Source organism: Artemia sp. Qi Xiang Cuo, chromosome 3 (genome assembly GCF_049724085.1).
Source record: "Artemia sp. Qi Xiang Cuo chromosome 3, ASM4972408v1, whole genome shotgun sequence".
NCBI classification, from domain to species: Eukaryota; Metazoa; Arthropoda; class Branchiopoda; order Anostraca; family Artemiidae; genus Artemia; species Artemia sp. Qi Xiang Cuo.
In genome coordinates this window covers 53,946,756-53,971,949 of record NC_142796.1, presented here as the reverse complement: position 1 = coordinate 53,971,949, position 25,194 = coordinate 53,946,756, and the positions used below count along the sequence as shown (strand labels likewise).

The 25,194-nt window shown below is 33.8% G+C and overlaps 1 protein-coding gene across 1 annotated transcript in view; it reads right to left on the bottom strand.

Moving 5' to 3' along the window:
• Positions 1–23,061, bottom strand: part of Dcr-1 (Endoribonuclease Dcr-1) — a 73,987-nt gene extending 50,926 nt beyond the window's left edge. Inside the window, exon 1 of the mRNA XM_089086152.1 lies at positions 22,977–23,061. The gene's annotated coding sequence lies outside the window, so the exon portion shown is untranslated. The remainder of the gene's footprint in view (positions 1–22,976) is intronic.
• Between the last annotated feature and the right edge of the window lie 2,133 nt (positions 23,062–25,194).

Sequence of the window (25,194 nt, the reverse complement as noted above, 5' to 3'; positions counted from 1 at the left end):
CTGTTCGATCTGACTATCTATAATGGAAGAAAGGTTAGGATGGCTAGCCACAATTAACTGATGAAGGGTTGCATGCTATCAAATATTGTTACCTTTGGCCAGACAAAAAGCTGTTACCTTTGGCCAGACAAATATTGTTATCAGTGGCCAGACAAAAAGCAGGTAGTTCCTGAATGAGATGTAAAGCAGTCATAAGAGGGGATTTAAAGGAAATTGGGACTACATGGGAGGTAGAAAGAGGGAAGATTTAAATGTATTGAGGGAGGGGGCATATGCAAGACATGCTGGCCTCAATCGGATTGGTGCTGTAGTAAGCAGTTAGCAGTAGTGGTGGTGGTTAAAAGCAACGATTTTAATAGTGTCAGTTCAAAGACAATTTTCTGAAATGACATATTTTCTAAAACTTTAAAAATGTAATTATTTCTACAAGTCAAACTACAGTTTAATGTGTAAAAGATAAATACAGCCAAACACAATCAACCAAAAAGAAGGATTCATGGAAATGCAACATCATAGTTAGCAATATAAGCATTGGAAACTCAAAAGTAAAAACACCTCAAACCTAAAGAGTTATTCCCCAGTGATCCTCATCAATTAGGGCTCATCATGTATAGAGAAATACATGAAAGCCTTCATAGTTTCTGGCTCTTTAAATTATAAACTCAAATGTAATAAATATACAAACTGAAAACCATGATTTTATGCCATTAACAGGAGCATTACCTTCATGTACACATTAATTTATCATAGGCAGCACAAGCGTGCTGCCTAAATAAAAAACAATGTTGGCACAATGTATTTTTTTTCCATACCAGGCACTTTGTATTGAAGGAGTTGTCGTAGAAACTTCAAAAGGGCTCACTTGATTGGAAATTGGAATTGGAATAGTCGAAAGTGATTGGAAGGCAACTAACACCCCTTCCATGCCCACCATTTCCCCAAACACATCCAATCCAAATTCTGAGATAGGCATTTTGTTCAGAATAGTTGATTTCCAGATAAAAAATAAATTTTTGAGGAGGACACTCCCCCACAGCCCTCAGGGCAAGGGTTGTAAGTTATAAACTGGGGGCATATAAGATTTTTATAGAAAGTGTTGTGTAAAAACTTAAAAAAAGGCTCATTTGATTGGAAATTCAAAGGGCTAGTGCCCTATTTAATAGTCGAAGTGATTGGAGGGCAACTAACACCCCTTACATGCCAACCATTTCCCCAAACACATCCAGTGAAAATTTTGAGATAGCCATTTTGTTCAACACAGTTGAAAGGTCCAGAAATTATATCTTTGAGCTGGACACTCCCCTCACAGTCTTCAAGGCCAGGGTTGTAAGTTTTGCCCTGGGGTTATACAAGGTTTTTATAGAAAACATTGTCGTAAAAACTTGAAAAGGCGCTCATTTGATTGGAAACTCAAAGGGCTAGTGCCCTCTTTAACAGTTGAAAGAAATTGGAAGGCAACTAATCCCCCTCTCACGCTCACCATTCCCTCAAACATTTTTAAGGGACTTTGTATTTAATTGTTTTTTTTCCATACCAGGACACTTTGTATCGAAGGAGTTGTCATAGAAACTTCAAAAATGGCTGATTCAATTGGAAATTGGAATGGCTAGTGGCCTTTTTAATATTCGGAAATAATTGGAAGGCAACTAAGATCCCTTCCACGCCCATCATTCCACCAAACACATCCAATCAAAATTTTGAGATGGCCATTTTGTTCAGCGTAGTTGATTTCCCAACAGAAATTATGTTTTTGAGGAGGACTTTCCCCCACAACCCTCAGGGCAAGGTTTGTAAGTTATGCCCTAGGGGCATATAAGGTTTTTATAGAGAGCTTTGTTGTAGAAACTTCAAAAACGGCTCATTTGGTTGGAAATTCAAAGGGATAGTGCCCTTTTTAATAGTCAAAAGTGATTGGAGGGCAGCTAGCCCCCCTCTCACACCCACCTTTTCCCCAAACACATCCAATCATAATTTTGAAATAGCCATTTTGTTTCAAGTAGTTGAAAGGTCTGGAAATTATATCTTCAAAGATGACACTCCCCCCACAGCCCTCAGGGTAAGGGTTGCAAGTTATGCACTGGGGGCACATAAGGTTTCTATTGAAAGCATTGTCATAGAAACTTGAAAAAGGGCTCATTTGAATGGAAATTCAAAGGGCTAGTGCCCAATTTAATAGTCAAAAGTGATTGGAGGGCAACTTATCCCCTACTCTCATGTTGACCTTTGCCCCAAACACATCCAATCAAAATTCTGAGATAGCCATTTTGTTCAGCATAGTTGATTTCAAGATAAAAAATATTTTTTTGAGGAGGACACTCCCCCACATCCCTCAGGGCAAGGGTTGTAAGTTATACACTGGGGGCATATAAGATTTTTATAGAAAGCATTGTGTAGAAACTTAAAAAAAGGCTCATTTGATTTTTAAAAAGGGCTAGTGCCCTTTTTAATAGTTGAAAGTGATTGGAGGGCAATTACCTCCCCTCTCATGCCCACCTTTTCCCCAAACACATCCAATCAAAATTTTGAGATAGCCATTTTGTTCTAGTAGTTTAAAGTTCTTAAAACTAGGTCTTTGAGGATGACAACCCCCCCCCCAACAGCCCTCAGGGCAAAGGTCATAAGTTATGCCCTGGGGGCATATAAGGTTCTTATAGAAAGCGTTCTTGTAGAAAATTCAAAAAGGGCTCATTTGATTTGAAATTGAAATGGCTAGTGCCCTTTTTAATAGTCAAAAGTGATATGAGGGCAACAAACACCCCTTACATGCCCACCATTTCCCCAAACACATCCAGTCAAAATTTTGATATTGTCATTTTGTTCAACACAGTTGAAAGGTCCAGAAATTATATCTTTGAGCTGGACACTCCCCCATAGTCTTCAAGGCAAGGGTGGTAAGTTGTGCCTTGGGGTTATACAAGGTTTTTATAGAAAGCATTGTTGTAAAAACTTGAAAAGAGCTCATTTGATTTGAAACTCAAAGGGCTAGTGCTCTCTTTAACAGTTGAAAGAAATTGGAAGGCAACTAATCCCCCTTTCACGCTCACCATTCCCTCAAACATTTTTAAAGGACTTTGTATTTAATTGTTGTTTTTTTTTCCATACCAGGACACTTTGTATCGAAGGAGTTGTCACAGAAACATCAAAAATGGCTGATTCAATTGGAAATTGGAATGGCGAGTGCCCTTTATAATAGTCGAAAGTGATTGGAAGGCAACTAACAGCCCTTCCACGCCCACCATTCCCCCAAACACATGCAATCCAACATTTTGAAACAGCCATTTTGTTCAGCGTAGTTGATTTCCCAACAGAAATTATGTTTTTGAGGAGGATATTCCCCCCACAACCCTCAGGGCAAGGGTTGTAAGTTATGCCCTAGGGGCATATAAGGTTTTTTATAGAAAGCTTTGTTGTAGAAACTTCAAAAAGGGTTCATTTGATTGGAAATTCAAAGGGCTAGTGCCCTTTTTAATAGTCAAAAGTGATTGGAGGGCAGCTAGCCCCCCTCTCACACCCATATTTTCCCCAAACACATCCAATCAAAATTTTGAAACAGCCATTTTGTTCAAAGTAGTTGAAAGGTCTGGAAATTATATCTTCGAAGATGACACTCCCCCCACAGCCCTCAGGGTAAGGGTTGCAAGTTATGCCTTCGGGGCATATAAGGTTTGTATTGAAAGCTTTGTCATAGAAACTTGAAAAAGGGCTCATTCGAATGAAAATTCAAACGGCTAGTGCCCTTTTTAATAGTAAAAAGTGATTGGGGGAAACTTATCCCCCCCTCTCATGTTGACCTTTTCCCCAAACAAATCCAATCATAATTTTTAGATAGCCATTTTGTTCAGCGTAGTTAAAAGTTTTAGAAATTAGGTCTTTGAGGATTATAGCCTCCTCAGAGCCCTTCGGACAAGGGTTGTAAATTATGCCCTGGGGCGTATAAAGTTTTTATAGATAGCAATGTTGTAGAAACTTCAAAAAGGGCTCATTCAATTGGAAATTAGAAGGGCTTGTGCCCTTTTTAATATTTGAAAGTGATTGGAGGATAACTAACACCCCTCTCACACCCACCATTTCCCCTAACACATCCAATCAACATTTTGAGATAGCCATTTTGTTTGAAGTGGTTAATAAGTCGGGAAATTATGATTTTGAGGATGAACTTCCCCCCACAGCCCTCACGGCAAGGGTTGTAAGTTATGCCCTGGGTGTATATAAGTTTTTTTTTATAGTAAGCGTTGCCATAGAAACTCCAAAAAGGGCTCATTCGATTGGAAATTGAAAGTGCTAGTGCCCTTTTTAATAGTCAAGAGTGATTGAAGTGCAAGTAATCCCCCTCTCAAGCCCACCATTTTCCCAAAAGCATCCAATCAAAATTTTCAGACAGCCATTTTGTTCAAAGTGGTTGAAAGATACAGAAATTATGTCTTCCACAATGATACTCCCCACCCAGCCCTCAGGGCAAGGGTTTGCCCTGGGGGCATATAAGTTTTTTTTTTATAAAAAGCACTGTCAAAGAAACTTCAAAAAGGGCTCATTCAGTTGGAAATTGAAAGGGCTAGTGCCCTTTTTAATAGTTGAAAGTGATTGGAGGGCAACTAACCTCCCTATCATACCCACCATCTCCCCAAACACATCCAATCAAAATTTTGATATAGCCATTTTGTTCAATGTAGTTGAAAGTTCTGGAAAATTGGTCTTTGAGGTTGACAACTCCCCCCAGCCCTCAGGGCAAGGGTTGTAAGTTAAGCCCTGAGAGCATATAAGGTTTTTATAGAAAGCATTGTTGTAGAAACTTCAAAAGGGCTCATTTGATTGAAAATTGAACGGGCTAGTGCCTTTTTTAATAGTTGAAAATGATTGGAGAGCAACTAACGCCCCTCTCACGCTCACCATTTCCCCAAACACATCCAATCAAAATTTTGAGATAGGCATTTTGTTTAACGTAGTTGAAAGTTCTGGAAATTAGGTCTTGGAGGATGATAACCCCCTCACAGCCATCAGGGCAAGGGTTGTAATTTATACCCTAGGTGCATATAAGGTGTTTATAGAAAGCGTTGTCGTAGAAATTCAAAAAAGGCTCATTTGATTGGAAATTGAAAGGGCTAGTGCCGTTTTTAATAGTCAAAAGTGATTGGAAGCATTGAAATTTTTATAGCAAAGAGTGATGTGGGTACGTTATATTATTTTTTTTTTTAGACCAGTGCACTTTGTATCAAAGGAGTTGCAAAAACTTCAAAAAGGGCTCATTTGATTGAAAATAGAAAGGACTAGTGCCCTTTTTAATAGGTGAAAGTGATTGGAGGGCAACTAATCCCTCTCCAATGCCCACCCTCCCATTTGCCCATTATGTTTAAAACCTAATTGTTGCCTTAAGATTAAATCAAAATGTGTTAGTGCTAATTCCCAATAAGGCATCTTAGCAGTATCCCAAGAACAATTGAGGGTATAAAGTTAAAACTTTCTGGGCTACTTCTGCTCTTAAAATTTAATCAAATCAAAATAGCGTAAGCGTATCCAAGCTATCAAAGAAAGTAAACAGATTTTTTTGCAACAGGTATCAAGTTTTCTATTTCAGGTCAACTAGACGAGGTATGAAACTAAATTAAACACTACTATTTGTGTCCAGATTTTTAAAAGGGTGTATGCTGTTAAAAATTGCTGAAAAATTTTCTCCAGAATACAAATAGTAGTGTTTAGATTTAAACTATAAATCTAATAATAGTGGTTAGAATAAAAGATTTAAACTATTATTTTCTTTTTCCCTGAAAAGACTATGTCAATATAAAACAAACAGAAATTAGTTTTATAATTTTTTTCCACAAAATAAGTTTTTCGAAGAAAAGTAAAGAACTCCATTAAACCAAAAATGAGCAAAAATAAAATTAAATAATCTACCAAGCATGAAAGTACCACAAATCATATACCTAGACTTACATTCTGAACTAAATGTTGCCTTAAGATTAAATCAAAATGTGTTAGTGCTAATTCCCAATAAGGCATCTTAGCAGTATCCCTAGAACAATTGAGGGTATACTTCAAAAAAGGCTCATTCAGTTGGAAATTGAAAGGGCTAGTGCCCTTTTTAATAGTTGAAAGTAATTGGAGGGCAACTAACTTCCCTCTCATGCCCACCATTTCCCCAAACACATCCAATCAAAATTTTGATATAGCCATTTTGTTCAATGTAGTTGAAAGTTCTGGAGAATTGGTCTTTGAGATTGACAATTCCCCCCAGCCCTCAGCGCAAGGGTTGTAAGTTAAGCCCTGAGAGCATATAAGGTTTTTATAGAAAGCATTGTTGTAGAAACTTCAAAAGGGCTCATTTGATTGAAAATTGAAAGGGCTAGTGCCTTTTTTAATAGTTGAAATTGATTGGAGAGCAACTAACGCCCCTCTCACACCCACCATTTCCCCAAACACATGTAATCAAAATTTTGAGATAGCCATTTTGTTAAATGTAGTTGAAAGTTCTAGAAATTAGGTCTTTGAGGATAACAACCCTCTCACAACGCTCAGGACAAGGGTTGTAATTTATACCCTAGGGGCATATAAGGTGTTTATAGAAAGCGTTGACATAGAAACTCAAAAAAGGCTCATTTGATTGGAAATTGAAAGGGCTAGTGCCGTTTTTAATAGTCAAAAGTGATTGGAAGCATTGAAATTTTTATAGTAAAGAGTGATGTGGGTACGTTATATTATTATTTTTTTTTTAGACCAGTGCACTTTGTATCAAAGGAGTTGCAAAAACTTCAAAAAGGGCTCATTTGATTGAAAATAGAAAGGGCTAGAGCCCTTTTTAATAGCTGAAAGTGATTGGAGGGCAACTAATCCCTCTCCAATGCCCACCCTCCCATTTGCCCATTATGTTTAAAAACTAAATGTTGCTTTAAGATTAAATCAAAATGTGTTAGTGCTAATTCCCAATAAGGCATCTTAGCAGTATCCTAAGAACAATTGAGGGTATAAAGTTAAAACTTTCTGGGCTACTTCTGCTCTTAAAATTTAATCAAATCAAAATAGCGTAAGTGTATCCAAGCTATCAAAGAAAGTAAACAGATTTTTTTGCAAATGGTATCAAGTTTTCTATTTTAGGTCAACTAGACGAGGTATGAAACTAAATTAAACACTACTATTTGTGTCCAGATTTTTAAAAGGGTGTATGTTTTTAAAAATTGCTGAAAAATTTTCTCCAGGATACAAATAGTAGTGTTTAGATTTAAACTATAAATCTAATAGTAGTGGTTAGAATAAAATATTAAACTATTATTTTCTTTTTCCCTGAAAAGACTATGTCAATATAAAACAAACAGAAATTAATTTAAAAAAAAATTTCCACAAAATAAGTTATTCAAAGAAAAGTAAAAGAACTCCATTAAACCAAAAAATAGCAAAAATAAAATCAAATAATCTACAATGCATGAAAGTACCACAAATCAGCATCGATAAATAAATGAAACCCAAAACAAACCTAAATTATAATAAATAGCTGAAAAAATATGAATTTACTGAAAAAACATGTGCATTGTTAGTTTAATATACATATGCTGATATTTATTCCTTAAAATCTTAATTCGTTTTTGATTTCTTAAAGTTATAAAAGTGAAATAAACAAATGAAACTCAAAACAAACAGAAATTAAAACAAGTCAAACTCAAAACGAGCAGAAATTAATCTGAGTAGGGTTCTAAACCCCCAGATTTCCAAAATCTAGAATATAATTTATACTTTACTGAAAAAAATTCAAATAAATTTAATGAAAAAAATGTGCATTATAAGTTTAATATACATAATTTGATATTTGTTCCTTGAAATCGTAACTTATTTTTGGTTTCTTAAAGTTATAAAAGTGAAAACATTTGAAAGAATTTTTTCCATTAAAGTACAAATTATATTCTGGGTTTTAGAAAGCATAGGGTTTTAGAACCCTGCTAAATTTCAAATTTGCATAAGTTTTTATAGATAAGTTTTATAAGTTTTTATAGATAGCAATGTTGTAGAAACTTCAAAAAAGGCTCATTCAATTGACAATTAGAAGGGCTTGTGCCCTTTTTAATATTTGAAAGTGATTCGAGGATAACTAACACCCCTCTCACACCCACCATTTCCCCTAACACATCCAATCAACATTTTGAGATAGCCATTTTGTTTGAAGTGGTTAATAAGTCGGGAAATTATGATTTTGAGGATGAACTTCCCCCCACAGCCCTCACGGCAAGGGTTGTAAGTTATGCCCTGGGTGTATATAAGTTTTTTTTATAGTAAGCGTTGCCATAGAAACTCCAAAAAGGGCTCATTCGATTGGAAATTGAAAGTGCTAGTGCCCTTTTTAATAGTCAAGAGTGATTGAAGAGCAAGTAATCCCCCTCTCAAGCCCACCATTTTCCCAAAAGCATCCAATCAAAATTTTCAGACAGCCATTTTGTTCAAAGTAGTTGAAAGATACAGAAATTATGTCTTCCACAATGATACTCCCCCCCCCCAGCCCTCAGGGCAAGGGTTTGCCCTGGGGGCATATAAGTTTTTTTTTTATAAAAAGCACTGTCAAAGAAACTTCAAAAAGGGCTCATTCAGTTGGAAATTGAAAGGGCTAGTGCCCTTTTTAATAGTTGAAAGTAATTGGAGGGCAACTAACCCCCTCTCATGCCCACCATTTCCCCAAACACATCCAATCAAAATTTTGATATAGCCATTTTGTTCAATGTAGTTGAAAGTTCTGGAGAATTGGTCTTTGAGATTGACAATTCCCCCCAGCCCTCAGCGCAAGGGTTGTAAGTTAAGCCCTGAGAGCATATAAGGTTTTTATAGAAAGCATTGTTGTAGAAACTTCAAAAGGGCTCATTTGATTGGAAATTAGAAGGTCTAGTGCTATTTTTAATAGTTGAAAGTAATTGGAGAGGAACTAACCCCCCTCTCACGCTCACCATTTCACCAAACATATCCAAGTAAAATTTTTAGTTAGCAATTTTGTTTAATGTAGTTGAAAGTTCTGGAAATTAGGTCTTTGAGGATGACAACCCCCTCACAACCCTCAGGACAAGGGTTGTAATTTATACCCTAGGGGCATATAAGGTGTTTATACAAAGCGTTGACATAGAAACTCAAAAAAGGCTCATTTGATTGGAAATTGAAAGGGCTAGTGCCGTTTTTAATAGTCAAAAGTGATTGGAAGCATTGAAATTTTTATAGTAAAGAGTGATGTGGGTACGTTATATTATTTTTTTTTTTTTAGACCAGTGCACTTTGTATCAAAGGAGTTGCAAAAACTTCAAAAAGGGCTCATTTGATTGAAAATAGAAAGGGCTAGTGCCCTTTTTAATAGGTGAAAGTGATTGGAGGGCAACTAATCCCTCTCCAATGCCCACCCTCCCATTTGCCCATTATGTTTAAAAACTAAATGTTACCTTAAGATTAAATCAAAATGTGTTAGTGCTAATTCCCAATAAGGCATCTTAGCAGTATCCCAAGAACAATTGAGGGTATAAAGTTAAAACTTTCTGGGCTACTTCTGCTCTTAAAATTTAATCAAATCAAAATAGCGTAAGTGTATCCAAGCTATCAAAGAAAGTAAATAGATTTTTTTGCAACAGGTATCAAGTTTTCTATTTCAGGTCAACTAGACGAGGTATGAAACTAAATTAAACACTACTATTTGTGTCCAGATTTTTAAAAGGGTGTATGCTGTTAAAAATTGCTGAAAAATTTTCTCCAGAATACAAATAGTAGTGTTTAGATTTAAACTATAAATCTAATAATAGTGGTTAGAATAAAAGATTTAAACTATTATTTTCTTTTTCCCTGAAAAGACTATGTCAATATAAAACAAACAGAAATTAATTCAAAAAACTTTTTCCACAAAATAAGTTTTTCAAAGAAAAGTAAAGAACTCCATTAAACCAAAAATGAGCAAAAATAAAATTAAATAATCTACCAAGCATGAAAGTACCACAAATCATATACCTAGACTTACATTCTGAATTACATTCTGAACTAAATGTTGCCTTAAGATTAAATCAAAATGTGTTAGTGCTAATAAAGCATCTTAGCAGTATCCCAAGACAATTGAGGGTATACTTCAAAAAGGGCTCATTCAGTTGGAAATTGAAAGGGCTAGTGCCCTTTTTCATAGATGAAACTAATTGGAGGGCAACTAACCCCCTCTCATGCCCACCATTTCCCTAAACACATCCAATCAAAGTTTTGACATAGCCATTTTGTTCAATGTAGTTGAAAGTTCTGGAGAATTGGTCTTTGAGATTGACAATTCCCCCCAGCCCTCAGCGCAAGGGTTGTAGGTTAAGCCCTGAGAGCATATAAGGTTTTTATAGAAAGCATTGTTGTAGAAACTTCAAAAGGGCTCATTTGATTGAAAATTGAAAGGGCTAGTGCCTTTTTTAATAGTTGAAAGTGATTGGAGAGCAACTAACCCCCCTCTCACGCTCACCATTTCCCCAAACACATGTAATCAAAATTTTTAGATAGCAATTTTGTTAAATGTAGTTGAAAGTTCTGGAAATTAGGTCTTGGAGTATGACAACCCCCTCACAACCCTCAGGACAAGGGTTGTAATTTATACCCTAGGGGCATATAAGGTGTTTATACAAAGCGTTAACACAGAAACTCAAAAAAGGCTCATTTGATTGGAAATTGAAAGGGCTAGTGCCGTTTTTAATAGTCAAAAGTGATTGGAAGCATTGAAATTTTTATAGTAAAGAGTGATGTGGGTACGTTATATTATTTATTTTTTTTTAGACCAGTGCACTTTGTATCAAAGGAGTTGCAAAAACTTCAAAAAGGGCTCATTTGATTGAAAATAGAAAGGGCTAGTGCCCTTTTTAATAGGTGAAAGTGATTGGAGGGCAACTAATCCCTCTCCAATGCCCACCCTCCCATTTGCCCATTATGTTTAAAAACTAAATGTTACCTTAAGATTAAATCAAAATGTGTTAGTGCTAATTCCCAATAAGGCATCTTAGCAGTATCCCAAGAACAATTGAGGGTATAAAGTTAAAACTTTCTGGGCTACTTCTGCTCTTAAAATTTAATCAAATCAAAATAGCGTAAGCGTATCCAAGCTATCAAAGAAAGTAAACAGATTTTTTTGCAACAGGTATCAAGTTTTCTATTTCAGGTCAACTAGACGAGGTATGAAACTAAATTAAACACTACTATTTGTGTCCAGATTTTTAAAAGGGTGTATGCTGTTAAAAATTGCTGAAAAATTTTCTCCAGAATACAAATAGTAGTGTTTAGATTTAAACTATAAATCTAATAGTGGTTAGAATAAAAGATTCAAACTATTATTTTCTTTTTCCCTTAAAAGACTATGTCAATATAAAACAAACAAAAATTAATTCAAAAAACATTTTCCGCAAATCAAGTTTTTCAAAGAAAAGTAAAGAACTCCATTAAATCAAAAATGAGCAAAAATAAAATTAAATAATCTACCAAGCATGAAAGTACCACAAATCATATACCTAGACTTACATTCTGAATTACATTCTGAACTAAATGTTGCCTTAAGATTAAATCAAAATGTGTTAGTGCTAATAAAGCATCTTAGCAGTATCCCAAGACAATTGAGGGTATACTTCAAAAAGGGCTCATTCAGTTGGAAATTCAAAAGGCTAGTGCTCTTGTTAATAGTCGAAAGTAATTGGAGGGCAACTAACCCCCCTCTCATACCCACCATTCCCCCAAACACATGCAATCAAAATTTTGACATAGCCATTTTGTTCAACGTAGTTGAAAGTTCTGGAAAATTGGTCTTTGAGGTTGACAACTCCCCCCAGCCCTCAGGGCAAGGGTTGTAAGTTAAGCCCTGAGAGCATATAAGGTTTTTATAGAAAGCATTGTTGTAGAAACTTCAAAAGGGCTCATTTGATTGAAAATTGGAAGGGCTAGTGCCTTTTTTAATAGTTGAAAATGATTGGAGAGCAACTAACGCCCCTCTCACACCCACCATTTCCCCAAACACATGCAATCAAAATTTTGAGATAGCCATTTTGTTAAATGTAGTTGAAAGTTCTGGAAATTAGGTCTTTGAGTATGACAACCCCCTCACAACCCTCAGGACAAGGGTTGTAATTTATACCCTAGGGGCATATAAGGTGTTTATAGAAAGCGTTGACATAGAAACTCAAAAAAGGCTCATTTGATTGGAAATTGAAAGGGCTAGTGCCGTTTTTAATAGTCAAAAGTGATTGGAAGCATTGACATTTTTATAGTAAAGAGTGATGTGGGTACGTTATATTATTTTTTTTTTTTAGACCAGTGCACTTTGTATCAAAGGAGTTGCAAAAACTTCAAAAAGGGCTCATTTGATTGAAAATAGAAAGGGCTAGAGCCCTTTTTAATAGCTGAAAGTGATTGGAGGGCAACTAATCCCTCTCCAATGCCCACCCTCCCATTTGCCCATTATGTTTAAAAACTAAATGTTGCTTTAAGATTAAATCAAAATGTGTTAGTGCTAATTCCCAATAAGGCATCTTAGCAGTATCCTAAGAACAATTGAGGGTATAAAGTTAAAACTTTCTGGGCTACTTCTGCTCTTAAAATTTAATCAAATCAAAATAGCGTAAGTGTATCCAAGCTATCAAAGAAAGTACACAGATTTTTTTGCAAATGGTATAAAGTTTTCTATTTTAGGTCAACTAGACGAGGTATGAAACTAAATTAAACACTACTATTTGTGTCCAGATTTTTAAAAGGGTGTATGTTGTTAAAAATTGCTGAAAAATTTTCTCCAGAATAAAAATGGTAGTGTTTAGATTTAAACTATAAATCTAATAGTAGTGGTTAGAATAAAATATTAAACTATTATTTTCTTTTTCCCTGAAAAGACTATGTCAATATAAAACAAACAGAAATTAATTTAAAAAAAAATTTCCACAAAATAAGTTTTTCAAAGAAAAGTAAAAGAACTCCATTAAACCAAAAATTACCAAAAATAAAATCAAATAATCTACCATGCATGAAAGTACCACAAATCAGCATCGATAAATAAATGAAACCCAAAACAAACCTAAATTATAATAAATAGCTGAAAAAATATGAATTTACTGAAAAAACATGTGCATTGTTAGTTTAATATACATATGCTGATATTTATTCCTTAAAATCTTAATTAGTTTTTGATTTCTTAAAGTTATAAAAATGAAGTAAACAAATGAAACTCAAAACAAACAGAAATTAAAACAAGTCAAACTCAAACCGAGCAGAAATTAAGATTTACTGTTTTACTAAGATTATTAGAAATTGTTTTACTGAAAAAAATTCAAATTACTCAGATTAATTCAACCTACTCAGATTAATTTCTGCTCGTTTTGAGTTTGACTTATTTTAATTTCTGTTTGTTTTGGGTTTCATTTATTTATTGATACTGATTTGTGGTAGTTGTATGCTTGGTAGATTATTTTATTCTAGTTTTGTTCATTTTTGGTTTAATGGAGTTCTTTACATTTTTTTTTTAAAAACTTATGCTGTACAAAATGTTTTTTTTATTAATTTCTGTTTGTTTTATATTGACATAGTCTATTTAAAGGAAAAATACTGAATCTATTCAAAAGTTAAACAACTATACCTTCCAGAAGAACCTTTAACACCACCTAGCAATAACTTAAAATGCTTGCCCCTAATCTCTGGGGTTTGTTTCAGGCCCAAAAGCCTTGTTATATGATATTTAAACAATTCTTAATAGATTGGCTATCTCAAAATTTCTATTAGATGCATTTCGGGACAATACAACGTGTATGTAGGGGGGAGGGGGTAGCTGCCCTCTGATCACTTTGACTCTTAAAAAGAGCACTAGAGCGTCTGATTACCAATGCAATGAGCCCTCTCCAAAGTTAAGGTTTTATATGACCACTATAAAAACCTTATATGTCCTCAGGGCATAACTTGCCCTGAGGGCTGGGGGGATTTGTTATCCTCAAAGACATAGTTCCCAGACCTTTCTGATAGGCGGAACAAAATGGCTATATCAAAATTTTGATTGAAAGTGTTTGGGGAAATGATAGACGTGGGGGGAGAGCATTTGTCCTCTGATCACTTTTGACTAATAAACAAGGCACAAGTCCTCTCAATTTCCAATTGAATGAGCCCTTTTTGGAAGCTTCAGCAACAAAACTTTCTATAAACACCTTATATGCCCCAAGGGCATAACTTACAACCCTTGTCCTGAGGGCTATGGGGGGAGGGTTGTCATCAGCAAAGACATAATTTCCAGACCTTTCAACTACGTTGAACAAAATGGTGTTATCAAAATGGTGGTCATAAATGTTTGGGGAAATGATGGGCATGGGAGGGGGATTCTTTCTCCAATTACTTTTGACTATTAAAAAGGGCAATAGTCTTCTCAATTTCCAACACATAGCTCTTAGATATTCCAACTATTATGCAAGGGTTCTGAAATGCCAAAACCATTTTGTTTTAACCAGATTTCTACTTCTCTTGATCAATAACAAAGGAGACCAGCATCTAGCTACTGACTTGCAAAGTTTCTACCTCATGAACAGGTAAAATACCTTTTTAATAAAATGGGATTTGAGGAAGACTGAACAAAAAATAATGACTGGTCAACACAGATTGTGTTGGTATTCTCTTATAGGTGCAATGCTGGAGACTAGTGATAATTGTAATAGCAGTGATAGCATACCAATATATCCAATCAAAATGTTGAGATAGCCATTTTTTTCAACATAGTTGAAAGTTTTGGAAATTAGGTCTTTAAGGATGACAATAACCCCCCCCCCCAGCCCTAATGCTAAGGGTTGTAAGTTATGCCCTGGGGGCATATAAGATTTTTTATAGGAAGTGTTGTAGTAGAAACTTCAAAAAGGGCTTATTTGATTGGAAATTGAAAGGCCTAGTACCCTTTTTAGTAGTCAAAAATGATTGAAGGGCAACTACCCCCTCTCACACCCACCATCCCCCAAACACATTCAATCAAAATTTTGAGATGGCCATTTTTTTAATGTAGTTTCAGGTTCTGGAAATTAGGTCTTTGATGATGACAACCCCCCACAAACCTCAGGGACAAGGGTTGTAATTTATTCCCTGGGCGTATATAAGGTTTTTTTTATTTCTGATACAAATGAGAGGTAATTTTAAACTTTACCCCCACTCCGCTAATGTGCAAATATATACCCTGAATTGGTATATATAGGAGTGGGGGTAAAATTGATTTCCAACAAAATGATTATTATATTTGTAATGAGCATAAAAAATAGCAGTAAGTGGTATATTTACTTTATAAAAATTTACTAGTTATATTTAGATTCAGAATGTAACTCTAGGTATATGATTTGTGGTACTTTCATGCTTGGTAGATTATTTAATTTTATTTTTGCTCATTTTTGGTTTAATGGAGTTCTTTACTTTTCTTTGAAAAACTTATTTTGTGGATTTTTTTTTTTAATTAATTTCTGTTTGTTTTATATTGACATAGTCTTTTCAGGGAAAAAGAAAATAATATTTTAAATCTTTTAATCTAACCACTATTAGATTTATAGTTTAAATCTAAACACTACTATTTGTATTCTGGAGAAAATTTTTCAGCAATTTTTAACAACATACACCCTTTTAAAAATCTGGACACAAATAACAGCATTTAATTTAGTTTCATACCTCCTCTAGTTGACCTGAAATAGAAAACTTGATATCATTTGCAAAAAAAATCTTCCTACTTTCTTTGATAGCTTGGATACACTTACACTATTTTGATTTGGTTAAATTTTAAGAGCAGAAGTAGCCCAGAAAGTTTGAACTTTATAACCTCAATTGTTCTTGGGATATTGCTGAGATGCCTTATTGGGAATTAGCATTAACACAGTGCATTTTGGTTTAATCTTAAGGTAACATTTAGTTTTTATACATAATGGACATAAGGGCACTAGCCCTTTCTATTTTCAATCAAATGAGCCCTTTTTGAAGTTTTTACAACAACTCCTTTGATACAAAGTGCCCTGGTATAAAAAAAAATAATAATATATTGTACCCACATAAGTCTTTACTATAAAAATGTCAAGGCTTCCAATCACTTTCAACAATTAAAAACGGCACTAGCCCTTTCAATTTCCAATCAAATGAGCCCTTTTTGAGTTTCTATGTCAATGCTTTCTATAAACACCTTACATGCCCATAGGGCATAAATTACAACCCTTGTCCTGAGGGTTCTGAGGGGGTTGTCATCCTCAAAGACCTAATTTCCAGAACTTTCAACTACATTGAACAAAATGACTATCTCAAAATTTTGGTTGCATGTGTTTGGGGAAATAGTGGGTGTGAGAGGGGTGTTAGTTGCTCTCCAATCATTGTCAACTATTAAAAAAGGCACTAGCCTTTTCAATTTACAATCTGCCCTTTTTCAATCTGCCCTACAAATGAGCCCTTTTGAAGTTTCTACAACAATGCTTTCTATAAAAACCTTATATACTCCCAGGGCAAAACTTACAACCCTTGCCCAGAGGGCTGGGGGGGGGGGTTGTCATCATCAAAGACCGAAGTTCCAGAACGTTCAACTACGTTGAACAAAATTGCTTACTGTGAAAATTTGCCTGATTTTTGAAACAGGGAGGAAACACCCCTTAAAAGTGAAAGAATTTTAATTAAGATCAAATCATTAGATTGGGTGTATCAGAGAATCCTATTGTATAGCTTTTTGGTCCCTCTCTGCAAAACTGTTAAATTTTGTTCAGAAGGAAAATTACAATGCATGTTAATTTGTTTTTCCATCTAGGGGCTATTGTATCAAAATAACAGTTTTAGAACATCAGGAGAGATCTCATTTGAGTGGAAACTAAAATTTCTGGTGTCCCTTTTATTTGATCAAGAAGATCAAATGGCTACTAGCCCCCCTCCCTTGTCCCTTTTTCCCTAAAGATTTTTCAATCAAAAGTTTGGCACAGCCATTTTGTTTAGCATAGTTGAAAGGTTCCAAAACTATACCTTTAGATTTAGTATGACCCACACAGCCTCTGTGGATAGCTCTGAGGCTGAAAGTCTGCTAAGGATAATGTACTATCTATGAAAACCAGTTTCATAGCCACAAAAACAAAAAACGGATGAGAGAATGCATTGGACCTGTATAACTTGAGCTATATATTGGCACATTAGGGAGATGGGGGTAAAGGTAGGTTACCTTAGCCCCACATCCCCCTAGTGTGCAAATATATAGCCCAAGTTATATTATTATACAAAATAAAGTATTATATTTTCATCATAATTTGGTTTATTTGATTAAGATTAACATAATTTTACTTCATGAGCATGTTCTGTATAATTAACAGGTACCTTCTTTAAAAAAGAAAAAAAACAATAAGATCAATGCTTATCAAAATTTGTGAAGACTGGGAGATATTTTTCCCATTAAAATATAAAAAAAGTTTTGGAAATTAGATCTTTGAGGATGACAATCCCCCCCCCCACAGCCATCAGGGTAAGGGTTGTAAGTTGTGACCTGGGGGCATATAAGGTTTATTATAGGAAGTCTTGTAGTAGAAACTTCAAAAGGGCTTATTTGATTGGAAATTGAAAGGGCTAGTACCCTTTTTAATAGTCAAAAATTATTGAAGGGCAACTTACCCCCCTCTCACACCCACCATTCCCAAAACATATTCAATCAAAATTTTGAGATGGCCATTTTTTTAATGTAGTTTCAAGTTCTGGAAATTAGGTCTTTGATGATGACAACCCCCCACAAACCTCAGGGGCAAGGGTTGTTATTTATTCCCTGGGGGTATATAAGGTTTTTTATTTCTGATACAAATGAGAGGTAATTTTAAACTTTACCCCACCCCCTAATGTGCAAATATATACCCTGAATTGGTATATATAGGAGTGGGGGTAAAATTCATTTCCAACAAAAATGATTATTATATTTGTAATGAACATAAAAAATGGCAGTAAGTGGTATGTTTACTTTACAAAAATTTACTAGTTATATTTAGATTCAGAATGTAATTCTAGGTATATACGCCTATATGCACATCAGCCTAGGGGGGGGGGGGGTAAATTTGCAGGTGTCACAACAATTTAGCTAGGATGAAAGTGAAAATGTCATTTGATGTCTTTTTTATGCTCTTTCATAATACAATAATCATTTCTGTTGCAAATTGTATCTTGAGCCCTTAAAGGGGCCCCAAAGGTATTTCATTTAGTAACCCCACAAAGAAGTTATCAACACTAGATAAGTTATTAAAAAATTGTTAAAAAAATATCACTAGTATATTATGTTTAAGAGGTAATTACTTGGCAAAAAAAAAAAAAAAAAAAAAAAAAAAAAAAAAAAAACTGTCGTCCTAATCCAGCAATTGAGACAAATTTGCACTTGAACGAGGTTTTGACCTTACTCATCTATCCAACTACCTAGGACCAAACAGTAAAACCGAACCATCAACCAAATAGAAATGTCCAAATCCATGCCAAGTCAACATCAATAAATGTAAGTCATTGTAAATTTACAAGCAAAAGCAACTTAAATCTAGCGAAATATTTCCTAGTAGAACCTCCCATTAGGGCTCATCAGAAGAAATAGCACCTGCCTTCATGGGTTTCGAGGCTTTACTTTCTTTACCCAGCACAGTGGAGCCTCTACCATAAGATCTATATGGTATCTCTATGTAAGGTAAAACTTGTGAAATACATGCATACTAGTCAAGCTATTAAAAATTACATACAAAAGTGTTTCAATGTTTCCTTAATAAAATCCCAGAGGTCACTGAGCAGAGACCATTCTGGAACAAATGAAGACTGGTCCAGATGTGTCATTTATTGGTATCTGGAACCAATTACAAATTTCAAGATCCTCAAGCTTGTTTGAAAACCATCTACAAATTCAAAATTCCAAAAAAGAAAAGCGAAAGAGAAATTATATTAAAATCTCATTCAGTATTTTTTTACAATTTTTTGTATATTTACTTAAAAGTTCATGATACATAAAACTAAATTTTTTGAATTGCCAACTAATTTTTTTTGGCAGAAAAACCTCTTGAGATCAGTTTTTCGCTCAGCTTTTTACATCAATTTTTAAAATCTGTGTAATTACTGCATATTTTTGCATACCTAAATAATTGGGAATAATAAGCTGAATAAGTGATATTTGAATGTATATTACTTTCAAGGAACAGAAAATTAATTACTTCAAAATTAAAATCATCAGTTTTATTATATATTTTAAAAACTAATTTATTATTATTTGAAATATTAATATTTAAATCTAAGAAATGGTCAGAGTGTCCCATCCCATAGCTAGGCTCCAGAATTAACTCTCGTGGATAAACATTTTTTGAAATCTCAATAAACTCTGCACAATTTATTACTAAGAGATCGTCCAGATATCTTTTATTATTTGAAAGGTTATATTTTACATTGCATGAGCTATTTTTATTTATCATATATTCGTATTCTAATTGACTTAAAAACAGGTCCGCTATGAATGGACTCACATTCCCACCCATAGGAATACCTAGTTTGTTTATATAAATTCCCATTAAATCTTATAAAAGTATTAAACAGAACAAATTCCAATAAATCACAAACCATATCCAAGCTATAACATCTTGAATTAATAGTACTTTTAAAGAAATTCGTCCATGGGGCTTTTTTATTAAAAGTATCAATTTTCAAAAATCCGATATTAGACAAAAGAAAAGATTTCTTTATCACCAATTTCAATTTTTCGAATACTAAATTAAGTGACAAATTTGTATACAGAGTAGTAAAATCAAATGAATTGACTCTTTTAGCTGAAACATTCGCCAAAGAATCTATTACTTGTAACGAGTTATTAACACTCCAATATGGGTTAAAGTTAGAAATTTTTTTAATTCTGGAGCAATATGCTTTAAATTTATTTCTAATTTCTCCTAAAATTGAAGATAGGTCAGTAGCCGCAATTCTGGTTGGACACCTTGCTGCCCCAGCAATAAAACGTGGTTTTGGTAGATATTTATGAAATTTTATCGTCCAATATAAGAAAGGAAACTTTTTATCATTATCATTTATTTTAATATTGAATTTTTTCAAAATTCTTTCTTCTATATTTTCAATTAAACTATTCTCCTCTATATGGGCCTTTTAGTATGTATTTGTTGTTTGTAACTCTTTTGATAAAATATCACAATAGAGTTTCTGACAAATTATGGCTAGCTTTATCAACTGGTACAATTATAAATTCATTCTGTATATTAGCAATTGCTTGTTTCATATTGGCATTATAAAATATTGAATTTTTCATAGAATCTGCTTGATTAATTCTATACATACTATTTCGTACCCTGGTTAAAATCAAATTTATACAATTCTGACATCTATCTCTATTAGTTTTCTCCTTCTTGTACCAATTATCAATAAATAAGTTTAAATTATTCTTTAATCCCATAAAAAAATGTGCTGGCCTTATGCGGTAAAAAAGATGGAACTTAGCACCCATTTTCATTATATTTTTAAGGTACCAATGTTTTATAATGGACAAATCCCCCATTACAATATGCTCATAAGTTTGATCCACATACAGTAAAAATTGCTTGCAATTACAAACTGGTTTCCAATTACTCTCCCTGTCAAGTTTTTTAAGTATGGAATTAAAGTTAAAAAGCATTTGACCAATCGTTTTTGAAAATTTTCATGTTTAAATCGGACTATCCTTATACCACATATTATATTAAAGGACAATCTTCTCTCTTTACTGGCTCAAGACTCTCGGTAAACAAGTATATTCTCTTTATTTACAACTAAAATTAACAGAAAAATATTATCTATTATCCTTATTAACAATTTTATCAGATTTTTTATATAATGAATTAAATTTTGATGTAGCTAAAATGCAAACTGCATCATAAATTAATTTAGTTTTTGAGTTACATGTTGTACTATTTTTTGCAATCCAGAATACTTTTATTAAATTATTCCTTGATAACTTATTTAAAGATTTTATTAAACTAGTCATTCCATTAATCTCAAATATGTAACCTAAATCGATTAAAAATGCATTTAAATCTAAATAATTCTTTTTATTATTTTTCCTATGTCATCTTGATCGGTTTTTAGGTTTAGTGGGGCAATTAAAAGAAGGGTGCTCAGTTAACCCATTAATACAGTTAGCAACTACATTTGACATGTCTCTGTATTTTGCAACTCGGTCATTTAGCCCAAAAGGATAGGTGGTACCCAGAGCATGGATCCAATACTCTTCTCATCTGCGTAATTTATTATTTTTCTCTTCTTTAGTAAAGTTTTCTAGGTCCAGATTTTCTAAAATTGTAATAGTTAGATTAGATACTGAGCAAGTACCATTATTACAATGTTGAACTAGATAATTGTTAGTTTTTTACTTGTTGATTATAATTTTATGTCCCGAAAGTCTCTTATAGATGTTGTTATTTGTTTCCCCCACATATTGTAATGGAAAGTTTTTACATTTTAGTAAATAGATAATATTATTTGTTTTACAATTTACCTGTACAGTTAATACACACTATAATTTTTTATTATATAAAGTGCTTTTAATATAATTTCGAGGGATGAAGTGATCTTGGAAAATAAAACAACGACCATTACACTTACTAATGTTTGGCAGACCACTTTGAACATTATCATTACCATTATTATTCAAAATAAAATCGGAAATCGAATAAAACCAAAACGACAAACAGTAAAAAAAAGTCCAAAAAATCTTTAAAAGCCAAGCCAAAATTTCCCAAGTAATAAGGTTACTCTAACTAATCAGAGACAAAAAAGCACAGAAAAAACTACCCAAAATAGAGCTTTTGCTTAATGCTACCATTTTAAAATAAGTAATCAACTAAATTCAAACTGTTTTCCTACCATTTTAAGTTTTTCAAATGCTGTTGACAAAAATGGCACTGAATTTTGTGATTTGAAACTTTTCCATCAACAATTCAGGATATACATTTGCACAATAGGGGGGGGGGGGGTTAAATTTCAAGGTAAATTTGCAGGGGGTCATATAATTTAGCAAGGATGAAAGTGAAAACATAATTTGATGCTTTTTTATGCTCTTTGATAATTCATATAAAATACCTTTGGGGCCCTTTTAAGGGCTCAAGATGCAATTTGCAACATAAGTGATTATTGTATTGTGAAAAAACATAAAAAGGGCATCAAATAGTATTTTCACTTTCATCCTAGCTAAATTATTGTGCCACCTGTAAATTTACCAGGTGGGGGGAGATCGCTGGTATATACTCTGTTAATAGATATGTTCTAAGAAATTCATGATTTGGTAAATTTTTGGCAGTTCATACTATTGACTTAGGAATAAAGTGAACATACCATTTGATGCCTTTTTTTATGCTCTTTAAAAATATAATAATTGCTTCTATTGGAAATTCAAATTTAACCACCCCACCTCCCTAATATGCAAATATATACCCTGAATTGTAACCACACAAAGAAGTGATCAACACTAGTTAAGTTATTGAAAAGTGGTTAAAAACATATAGCTTGGCCTAGTTTAATTCAAACCTTATTTATTAGGCAACTCAAACAAAAACATTTTCTTACTGTTTCAAGTTTTTCAAATGTCAGCAACAAAAATAAACCTGAATTTTGCAATTTCAAATGTTGCCATTGATATCATGATACATTCCAATTCAGGGTATATATTTGCACATTAGGGGGATGAGAGTGGGTAAATTTGAATTTCCAATCAAAGTGATTATTATAGCCTATTCATAGAGCATAAAAAGACATAGCATAGCCTAAAGTGGTATGTTCACTTTATTTGTAAGTCAATAATATAAACTGCCAAAAATTTACCCATTAATTTCTCAGAAAAACAAGGAAAGAACTGAAGATAAAGATTTTCCTGCTGACCTACTGTAAAATATATTTGCCTAACTAGGATTAGGCTATTGTGCATGTTATGAAGTAAGAATAGTTTTCTTAACATGTCTCCTTGTGTGGCGGACTGCTCATACATCTATACCCACCTAAGGCTAATAGATCCTTTGCTTTCTTACCTAATTAATATGATTCCTTATTTCAAGTAGACTAGCCCTAATTATATTCTCACATGTGCTTCTAATTTCTTAAGATGCAGCGTCGAGACTTTTCAAATATGTAAAATAAAAGAGCCATCTATGATACATTTTTAAAGAGGGCAAGTTTAAATATATTTATAAGATATTTATATCTTATAAATAATTATGCATCCAAAGTGGATAATAGAGAGGGGGCTGCTTTTGTAATTCCCTCCAAGAATATAGTTAAATTGATTAAATTAAGTGATGTAACTACAGTTTTTCAAGCAGAAGTAGTTGCAATAGCCAAAGCAGTGAGATACATAATAGATTTGGGACCCACAGGTGAAAAATATAGAATCTGTTCGGATTCAACAAGTGGTTTGGAGGCAATCAAGAATATTTATCTAGCAAATAAAGTAGCTCCTGAAGTGATCTTTTGCCATGAGGAATTACAGAAACTACTGTAAAAGAGAGTAACCATCACATTGGATTGGGTACCGGGGTATGCAAACATTAATGGAAATGAAATGGCTGACACTGCAGCAAAACAAGCATCCACAGAAGATGGGCAAACATTTGTAGATATCACGCCCAGGATGGTTAATCAAATTGGAGAAGTGATAAAGAAATTGAGAATAAAGACATTCGAGGACAGCCGTGTGTTCTCAACAAATATGTTAGTTACACAAAAGAAAGAAAGGCAATTTGAAAAGAAAATATATGGACCGCTAAGTAAGTATGAAGCCAGGGTGATATTCAGACTAACGTCAGGTCATGCAGGACATCAGAAATATAGAGCCCGTTTCTATAATGAAGATCCGAGATGTGCCTTTTGTGGAAATGAGGAAACGGTAGAACATTTGTTATTCGAATGCACTGGAACAGAAGACAGGAGGAAGAATATTAGACAGTTTATTAGAGAAAAAAGAATTTGACAGAGTAGTGACATACTAAGTGGAGCAGGATTGAAGAATGATTGTGTTGATGGACTCAAATTGATATGCAACTTTTTAGAGGATATTAATCGGATAAATCTTGTATGAACCAAGTAGTGTAGTGATTGCAAGAAACCTCCCGAGTCCTTGCAGGAAGAGTGGAGGAACCATTCAATCCAATTCAATTCAATATCTTATAAATATAAGATATAAATATCTTATTTATAAGATAGTTATATAGATTTTTATCTCAATACAGCAGCAACATTTTAAGAAATTTAAAATAAATTTCTGGTGATCTATTATCTCAATTAATCAGTAGTCGTACCGAACCAATCCTGCTCAAATCATCCTCAGGGCCATACTGTGGTGTTTCTTTTGATCCTGAAATTTTCCCCACTGTAGAGTGCAGACGGTTTGTTATTATTGTATTATCATTTCTTGTTTTAGTTTTGTTTTAGTTTAAAGCTTTTTCCAATAGGCAATGATTAGAAGTCCTCCAAAAAAAGTCCCCCAGATCCCACCCCAAATACCAGTGAAACTGATACCCATCCTGGCTGGTCAAACTTACTATCTCCAAGTTCACATGATAGCTCCAATTCTGAGAATAGGACAATGATCAGTGTAGGGGCCAATGTCACTATAAATGATGATAATGGGTTTCAAGAGGTCCTTTCTAGAAGCTCTACAAAAAGGAAAAAATCTCCCCAATCAAAAGCATTCCCCTCTCCCTGCCGAAGATCCTCCCTCCCAAAACTTAGGAATTTGCCTTAAAATTTCTCCTATTACCCCCTTCGAAATAAAACAGATTACTGCAATAAGAGTTGCAATTTTCAAATTGCTAAAATCAATGTTTGTAGCGGTAAAAGATTTTTTTTATTTGGCGATAGAAGTTTCTCCGATAGCGCCGCTTATAGCGCTGTAGATTGTGTCAACTAGGCTAGTGCCGCTCTCAATTAATGAGAGAAAATTGAATATGTAGGCATATAAATGTGGCCTCTTCTTTCTTGAGCTATCTGGAGATCAGATTCCTTTGGGAGCATTTACCTTGGAGACTTACGAACTAATTACCTATTATTGGACTAGACGCAGACATATAAATGAAATAAACACAGATAAAAAATACAATAGATTTATTGAACTTACATGCTTAGTTGCACAGGAACGGGTCACGTCTATGACAATAACTGTGACCAAAATCAATAATTTCGTCTGAATCTCCTAGGTCTGATGTACTAATCGTTTTGGATCTGACTTCATATTAAAATTAAAAAACACAT